Source organism: Helianthus annuus, chromosome 14, assembly GCF_002127325.2.
Source record: "Helianthus annuus cultivar XRQ/B chromosome 14, HanXRQr2.0-SUNRISE, whole genome shotgun sequence".
NCBI classification, from domain to species: domain Eukaryota; kingdom Viridiplantae; phylum Streptophyta; class Magnoliopsida; order Asterales; family Asteraceae; genus Helianthus; species Helianthus annuus.
The window spans coordinates 101,414,396-101,424,029 of NC_035446.2; positions in this window are offsets into that span (position 1 = coordinate 101,414,396).

A 9,634-nucleotide genomic window follows, 5' to 3' on the forward strand; every position below is an offset into this window, starting at 1 on the left:
AATTCCGCTTGAAGCTTCAGTTAAGGTTCCGCTTGAAAGTTTCTGGCTGATTCCGCTTCAGCTGAGATTTCGCTTGAGTCTGTCTAGTTGTTCCGCTTGAAGGTGTAATTTCGCTTGAAAAGTTTGTGTGTTCAAGCGAAATCAGTGTTAAAGATTGAACTTGTTGATTCCGCTCCAAACAGTAATTCCATTTAAATTGATATACCGCTTGAATTGACTGTTTTTGAGAACTTTGAAAAACCGAAACGCATTCGCTACCCCGGTTACCCCAATGAGTATTGCCCAAAACACGATGTTGGAAAATGAAACGGGAACCATGCAAAAACCGCCCAAGCTTATGAACATTGAGGAATATAAGGGTTGGGAATGACGGTTTGAAAATTGGGTACAAGCAAACTATCTAGATGCTTGGGAATGTGTTGAAACGAAGTATGTGAGATCGATGAATGACGATGAAAAGGTAATTGCGATCAAGGATATGGGTGCCGATGATAAAAGAAAATATAAAAATGAGAAAATGATGCTAAGTCTGCTACAACAAGCTGTGAAGGAAGATATCATGGTCTTATTGCAACACAACGGGAGTTCTTATTCGATTTGGAAGGCTTTAAGATCAAAGTTTGTTGGTAGTCAGGAAATGATCAAGAACAAGAAATCTCTGCTAAAGAAAGAGTTTGACTTATTTCGTGGGTTGAAAAATGAGAGCACAAAGCAGATTATCGAAAGATACTGCAATCTTTTAGCCAACGTGAGAAGGTTAAGCATTGAAAAGGATAATGAGGAGTTAGTCGAAAAACTTGCTGATGCATTGCCACACGAGACTTGGGGTACATATCTGATGATGCTCAGAAACAAGAAAGGATTTAACACGCCCACATTGAGTAAATTCATTGAGAAGTTGGAAGCTCAAGAGATGGAGCAACGAAAGATTGTTCGGATGAAAGACTTTGATGGTGAACAAGATATCGGGCTTTACTACAAAGGAGGGTTGAATGAGAAAAAAACCAACTTGTCACCAAAAGTTGAAACAGCATACAACGTAAAGAACTCATCTGGTAATTCATCAAAAGGATCAAACAGCAACACAACTTTTTCATTATTTCCATCCTTTGATCCGAATGTTTCAACAACAAGAAATGGCAAAAAGCTTCAATTCAACATTGTTTTGAATATTGAAATGATCAGGAATATTCTGAAGAGTTAGCAAAAAGCCATATGTCTTTGTTGGGAACTTTTCTTGAATCTTATGGTAGTTTTGTTGCAGGTCGAATCGGGAATCCTATGCTGACTAAGGAGGATTACGACCAGATCGATGCTGAAGAGATGGAACTGATGGACATAAAGTGGTGCTTGGCTAGAGTGTTGAGGAGAGCTAAGAAATTCAAGCAGATCACTGGAAGAGATGATCTTCGTGAGGCTAATATTTCTACTTTAGGTTTTGATAAATCTAAAGTCACTTGTTTTCGTTGCAGGGAGAAAGGACACTTCAAGACGGAGTACACCAATCGCGAAGCAAATGGAGCTCAGAATCCTTTCAACAACAACAATGATTACTATCAGAAGGCCATCTACCATCAAGTTGCTCAACAACCAAATCAACAACAACAACATCAGGCACTAACTGCACATGGAAGAAATGTGATTGAAGATTCCTCAAAGAGAGCTTGTGTGGTTAATCAAGATTTTGCAAAGAGAGCTGATGGAAATGCTTTGATAATAGATCAAGATGATGAAAAGATGCCTGAAGGTTTTAGCTGGGAAAATTTTACATGGGATGATTATATTCCTGACCAAGCTACAACTTATACAGCATTTGTTGCCAGAATCGAAGAAGATAGTGATGAAGATGGTACTGAATACTATGCAAGAAGGATGGCAGAACATCTGAAAATGATGGCAGAAAGCGATAGTGAAGATGAAAAAGCTAAGCAAAAGAAGAAGAAAAAGATCAAGACACCAGTGAGCAGTGATGATGAAACTCCGGTGGTGAGAAGAAAAGTGAAAGAAGTTCCAAAGTTCGAGATTAATGAAGAAGCTGTTGCAAAGAAGTGTCCAGTAACTTGTGAAATTTTGAAGCTGTAATGAAACAAAACAGTTCTTTGATTCACAACATGAACAGGTTGAAGGAATCTTATGATGTCTTGAACATAGCAATGAACATGTACAATGATTCCAATGAAGAGCAAGCAACAGCATTGAAGACACTTCAATGAGCATTCATGACTAAGCAAAAAGTTGTGAATAACTATATTGAAAAGTGTGCTGTTGTTGAACAAAAGTTGGAATTACTAAGAATTGAAACTGAGAGAGTAACCCGTTTGTTGAAAAGTTACTCATGTACTTCTTATGTCATTGACAGGATCTATCCGACTGTTGAAGGCATGAAGGCATTTGAAGAGGATGAAGTGACAGAAGATCAAAATGAAGAAAAGACTCCAGTGAAGAAAGCTGAAAAGAAAAGAGACACAAAGAAAAAGATTGACAAGAAGAATTATGATAAGAAACAAGGTGTCAGTTACAACAAGTGTCCACCCCCGCTGGAAAATGGATATTTGCCCAGAAATCCAAATTCTGAAAGAGTCCAAAAGGCTACAAATTTACAGTGGGAGTCAGAGTCGTCAGTCAATTTGCCAAAAAGTATTGATGTCACGTTTACATCGTCTGACACTGATCAACAATCTCAATTGATGAAGAAAGTGGTGGATCATGTGTTAGATAACGATGAAACAGAGGAGTCAAAGTCGGAGTCAATGTCGGAGTCTAAGTCCGAGTCCAGCACTCCGGGTCAAAATGAAAAACAGGTAAAAAGAGTTTATAGTAATGAATTCTTGTTATCAAAATCTAATTTGAATGATGAAACATTTAAAGTGGCTTATACTTTAAATGATTCAGCCAAATTATATTCTGATGAGTAATTTCCAATAAGAGGTGTCAAAACTGAGATGATAAACAAGGTTTTCAAACTTACAGAAATTAACATTTCTGAAATAAAAGATGTAAATCTTACTGATAAACCTAAAAAATACACCTCAAGAGTTAAACAAAGAGAAAACAAGAAAAAAGGTTATGGTTCTGGTTTTCAAAAGAAACCTAACCATGGCAATTTCAAAAAGAAAGGTTTAGGTTTTACTCCAACAGAAAAACAGAAAAATGAAAAATATGTTCGTGATTTTAAATCAAAAATGACATTTGTTTCAGGAACATCATCAGAAGAAGAAGAAGAAGAAAAGAAAGCATTTTGGAGACAATTAAACAGAGAGTTCCTTGAAAAGAAGCAAGAAGAAATGAAGAATGCTAATCAAAGAAAGAAAACGCGAACCTGTTTCAAATGTGGTAGAATTGGACATCTTGCGGTGAACTGTTCGCAAGCAATTCAAACCAAACAGGGAGTTTCTAAACTCAAAGAGAAAGTGGTTGAGTTTGAACCACCAATTGACAGAACAAAATTATTCAAAAATTCAAAGTTTGAAATTGGTGAATGTTCAAACAAGTTTTACAACAAAAGAGCTAAATCTGACAACCAGAAATGGGTTGTTAAGAAGTCTGTTGATAGCTCTAGCGATGATTCTGATAGGTCAAAATCAGAGGAGCTATCTTCTGATGATGAATCTGATTCCACAAAATCAGAGGAGCCACAGGTTGCAGAAAATGGTGAAAAATTAGTTTCGACTGTGGATGATAAGAATTTTCCACCACTTCGAGCTGAAAATTTTAAAAAGAAAATTAGTAAAGTTAAAATATCAAACCAATTTTATGATGATAAAAAGGTTTTTGATGTTGAAAAGGCCTTTAACCCCAAGGTAAAACATATCTTTGGTAAGATGATTGATCGAAAAGTCAAAGGGGTTAAAGAATTCTATGAAAAGAAGAGGGGAGGTAAAAAACCGAGTGATGATGACTCGGTAACACCCAAGGCTGGTCAGGCTTGGGTGGATATTTTCTTTGAATGAAAAACCTGACTTGCCGGAGATCCCAAGTTGGTAATCGTGGATCATGAATCGGCATTATTCTTTGTATTTGTTTATGTTTGTCGTACAAGTGGTATAAAGGTTGGTTCTTAAAAAGTGATTAATCAAGGTCATTAAGTTGAACTTGATGTAATCCTCATACAAGTGTTCGAAGACAATATGATGAACCACATCCCCATTCCTACAAGTGGATAAATCAACTAAACTTATTTTCCGGAAAAGCATTTTGATTAAAACAAACTTAAGTGTTTTGAAATCTAAATGGGAAAATAGTTTGTTGAAAGGGGGAGTTCTGATTGTTTACGCCTAGTGGATGGCGAATTGATGCGATTTGATATCGGTTGTAAATTTCTGTACAGTTTGTTTTCAAATTTCTTTATGTGTTTGCATTTTAGGGGGAGTAGAAAATTTAAAAAAATCCAAAAACATTAGAAAGTTGAAAAAGCCAAAAACATGATAAAATGGAAAAGAGTTTTGTTGTAAAAAAGAGGAAATGATAGTACATCAGTGGACTATCACAACACGCTAAAGAAATGAAAAGTTAAAAATGTGATAAACAATCTCACTGTGGATGTGCCAGTGGGTTTTTACTCATTTAGTAGATTGTGACGAGATATAAATCTAAAAATTCAAACTTGCTTATTTCGTGGGTAACAATTTCTTGGATATATGGGTAACCCCCGAAATCTTGTTTGAAATATCGCTTTTTTCTGAGATACTAGGTCTTTATACTCAGTGATATCTGGGGTATTATCCCGGGACTTCTGCTGAATGGAAATTCTGACCTAGTCCCCGTATAATACTTTCTGAAAATGCTTGAAACATAGCTCGCCCTCAGCAAATTGATGAAACAATAAAATTGATAGTCATTGCTGTTGAATTAAAAGATCCTCTAAAGGGGACACACCAAAAGTCGAACCGTCATCTCTCTGCTGAAAGGAAGTTCTGACCTGAGCTCTCACGGTTTCTCATTAACCCCTTTACAGATATCATATGTGGTATACTCACCTGTAAGACTGAATATTGGGATCTGGATACAGGAGTATATTCAAGTAGTGGGACACGCGAATAAGTTTAAGTGCTTAAAACATTAATCTCGTATCTCGAAATAGTTGAACTTTGTGTGAAAATTTAAGTGGACCAGTATACTGACAATCTAGGTGAATTGTTTAGAACTTAAAATGAAATGAAGCTTAACGGTGTTGGTGATATGTCTCATAAACTGATATGATCCTCTTACACAAACTCACAAATATATTGTTTGTAAATATTTCTTTACTGCATTCCTCATATTCAAATTTCCCAAAAAGATTTTTGTGTGTTTTAGCATAAATTTTGAAAAATCCAAAAAGATTTTCGACAACTGGTGTTGAAGAGCTAATTTTCAAAATCTCAAGTGCTAATCATGACGAACAGGTTTGGGAAGATTGTGATTTTAAAGTAATAACAATCTATCTTACAAGTGGTCATCAGAAGTTTTGAGAATGATATTCCTGCAAGTGGTTCATCAGAGACTAAATGTTAGATCATTTCATGATTTTTACAATTGGTGTCTGATTGAATTAAAAGTTTATATTAGAAAACTTATGTTTGAGGTAGAGATTGTGCAGATAACCTGAGCTGGAGGAGAGCCAGGTCATGATCTTGGAATGGATTCTGAACCTGTGAAAGCCAGACTGCGATCCCAGCTGATTGAGAGGGGGAGTCTGAATGACAAAGAGCTGAGCAAGGTTTCTGATCCTGAGTTTGTTTCTACTGATTTGAGAAAGAATGTATATTGGTGCTGATGAATAGAGAAGACGTCAACATCTGAGGAAAGATGAAAAAGAAGAGAAGATAGAGATTGAGGATGCTTACAGCGTCAGATACTTCAAATAGTTTGAAGAGAAGCCCAAAGGCTGATAAAGACTGAAAGTGCGAAGACTCGACACTAAAGACTCAGTCAACATCCGAGGGGGAGTTTGTTGGTGCATCCGTCTGTCGTCTACGTCTTGTATCGAGTCTTGTATAGGATATGCTAGATCAGGGCACGAGAATCGAGAAAAAGTGGAAGTTTAAAGCTGATTCCGCTTGAAATGGCATTAGGCCACTTTCAAGCGAAATCACCAAATCATGTAATTCCGCTCGAGAGTTAAATGCTTATTTCGCTTGAATCGTGTAAATAGTGATTCCGCTTGAATTGAGTTCAAGCGAAATCACCGAGGCTTTATATAGGAAGTGTCTCAAGCGAAATCATTATTGATTGTTCTGGTTTTGCCACGAAGTGTTGCCGAAGTGTTGTCAGTATTGTAAACGTTATTCAATCAATAGAAACAACAGTTTAAAGTGATATACTAGCTGAATTGAGCTTAGTTTCTTAGTTTCCGCCTCTGAAACTGAGTTTAACTCTTCTGATCGACTCGTTTGGGTCACAAATCGATCCTACATTGCGAAATTCGCTACCATCCTAGCAAAGCGAATGTAGTCGCCGATGCTCTCTAAGCCGAAAGGAAAGAGTCAAACCTATAAGGATTAATGCTAAGAGCATTGAACTGAAGAATAGCTTGGATAAAAGGTTGTTAGCTGCTCAAAAAGAAGCTGTTTTGGAAGCTAACCTTCCAAATGAAAAGTTAGGTGTAACTGCTGAACAGTTAGTACCTGGCAAAGATGGAATCCTTAGAATGAATGGGAGAATCTGGGTTCCTATTCATGGGGGGCTTCGAGATATAATCCTCCAGGAAGCTCACAATTCCAAATACTCAGTTCACCCTGGAGGTGACAAAATGTATCAAGATCTGAGAGCTAATTATTGGTGGATAGGTTTGAAGAAATCTATTGCCACACATGTAGCCAAATGCCTGACTTGTGCTCAGATTAAAGCTGAATATCAAAAGCCATCGGGTCTGCTACAACAGCCAGAGCTTCCCACATGGAAGTGGGAGATGGTAACTATGGATTTTATAACCAAGTTACCTAAAACAAGGCATGGAAATGATACTATATTGGTCATAGTTGATAGACTGACTAAGTCAGCACATTTCTTACCCATCAAGGAGACTCATAGCTCTGACAAGCTAGCTCAATTGTACGTGGATAAGATTGTATCTCTCCACGGAGTGCCGGTGTCTATTATATCCGATAGAGATACTAGATACACCTCTCACTTTTGGAAAAGCTTCCAACAGTCATTAGGCACTCGTTTGAATTTTAATACTGTTTACCATCCTCAAACAGATGGACAAAGTGAGCGTACAATTCAAACTTTGGAAGACATGCTTCGTGCGTGTGTTATTGATTTGGGAGGTAGCTGGGATGACCACCTACCTTTGATTGAGTTCTCCTATAATAACAGTTATCATACTAGCATCCAGGCTGCGCCTTTTGAGGCGTTGTGTGGAAGAAAATGCAGAACGCCTGTTTGTTGGGCGGAAGTAGGAGAAGCTCAGTTATCAGGACCTGATATAGTCCTTGAAACAGCGGACAAGATTTTCCAAATTCGGGATCGCCTGAAAGCTGCTAGGGATAGGCAGAAAAGTTATGCTGATAAGAGGCGAAAACCTCTAAAATTTGAGATAGGCGACAAAGTCTTACTAAAAGTATCACCCTGGAAAGGTGTGATGCGTTTTGGTAAAAAGGGCAAGTTGAGCCCGAGATATATTGGACCATTTGAGATTATCGAATGTGTCGGCGGTGTAGCTTATAAGCTAAACTTGCCTGAGGAGCTGAGTGGAATTCATAATGTGTTCCACATCTGTAACCTAAAGAAATGCCTAGCTGATGAATCGCTAGCAATGTCTTATAAAGACGTACAGATTGATGAAAGCCTGAGGTTTGTTGAAAGACCTATATCGATCGAAGACCGACAGGTTAAAAAGCTCCGAAGGAAGCACGTGCCTATAGTAAAGGTTAAATGGGATGCCCGTAGAGGCCCTGAATATACGTGGGAAGTTGAGTCCACTATGGACAGAAGTACCCTCTCTTATTATAGTAAATCTCGGGGTCGAGATTTCTTTTAAGGGGGTGAGGATGTAACACCACGTAAAAACATGTCCAAATATGTAAAGACACGTGTCCTAAACTCTAAATGTGTGAAAGATTGAGTTTGAAGGACTAAAGTTACCAAACGATGAAAATATGTATGCGAAGGGACTAAAAGTGTCAACATGCCAAACTTGTGCATCTGAATGACCACACACAAAGAACATATTCTTAAACGAGTGATTAATTGGATATAAGAAGCCGTTTATGAAAATAATCGAAAGATTATAAACTACAGGGGTTAAACGTGTCAACATGTTAATTCTTACCTCTGAGTGACCTTTTAACGAACCCAAGGCTTCGTAATATTCAAATATACTCTCAAGAATAAGTGATATAAATTTCACGAGGTTTCGAGATCGTTATGTGATGTTTATGCGGATTCCCATGAATTAGGGTTTAAAGCGTCAACGAAGCGAAACTTATGTTTTCGATGATCAATTAACGAAACCGGGCCTAACGGAGTTTCGTTATACTCCCTACATCATTTACATACTAAATACAAGGGCCAATAGTGCTTAAAATGAAATATATAAGGCTTGAAAAGGTACAGGGACTGAACATGTAAAGAATGAAACTTGTTTGGTTGGTAACCAGGGTGGTCGCGTGGCGCGACCTTGAAGCCACTCTGCCGTCGCGCGACGAGACGGCACTACTTCGACAACCTTCTCTTGCCAGGTGCAGGTTTATTCCTTTTCTTGAGCTCCAAACAAATAATTTCGAAAACAAGGGCCTTGTAGCTGGTATTAGAAACCACCAAGACACCTGTAGAGACCTGATAACATCTCTAAACACCTGTTATCAACTGGAGCCACTTGAATTTTCTAAATATAGAGCCTTATGTCCAACAATTTCATTGCACATTCACTCATATTCACTCTCAACTATCCAAGCTTGTGTTCTGAGCATCTCTGGAGGTTCTTGAATCAAGGGAAAGCTTATTTTTGTAGAAAAGATAGCTAGGATCCTTTGTAAGTGTCTTAACCCCCTTCCTTAGTTCAGTTTTTAGTTTAAAAACTGAAAATTCAAAGATATCGTAATTTGATTTTGACTTTCGGTTTAATCACAATTGGTCCAACCACTGTCCGAATTGAAAGTGGTTATGTGACCATATTAAGGTAGGTGATTAACCCTTTAAAAGGGCACCTCCTAATTATTTCGTTTGCCTAGTTAATTGTCGGGTCAAACTATTAAGTTAAAAGGTCAAACTGACCAAAAATTTAAATAATAATTATAACTAACAATGCAGAGGTTGTAAATGATATTTTATCACTCTAATAACTTGGTGATAAATATTAGAACATGTTTAGGCATGTTCAACCCGACAATTATCAGTTTAGGGTCGATTTACAACCGAAAGTCGCAAAAGCTTGACTTTTGTTGGGATTGAACCCTACCAGAGGAACAGATAATGAAAGCCAAAACCGGATCACAACAGTGGATTCAAAATAAGCAGCTGTTTACACTTGGCTTTCCCCTTGACAGTGGTAATCTAACAGCGGATAGATCTTAAGTACTGCTCACTATAACAACTGATGAACCAAACACTGATGAAACTCTAAAGACTGCTGAAGACAAACACTGTCGCTTTATCTACTGTCGTTTCCTAAGTACTGCTGAAGACATAAGCATTGCTCATTCAAGGACTG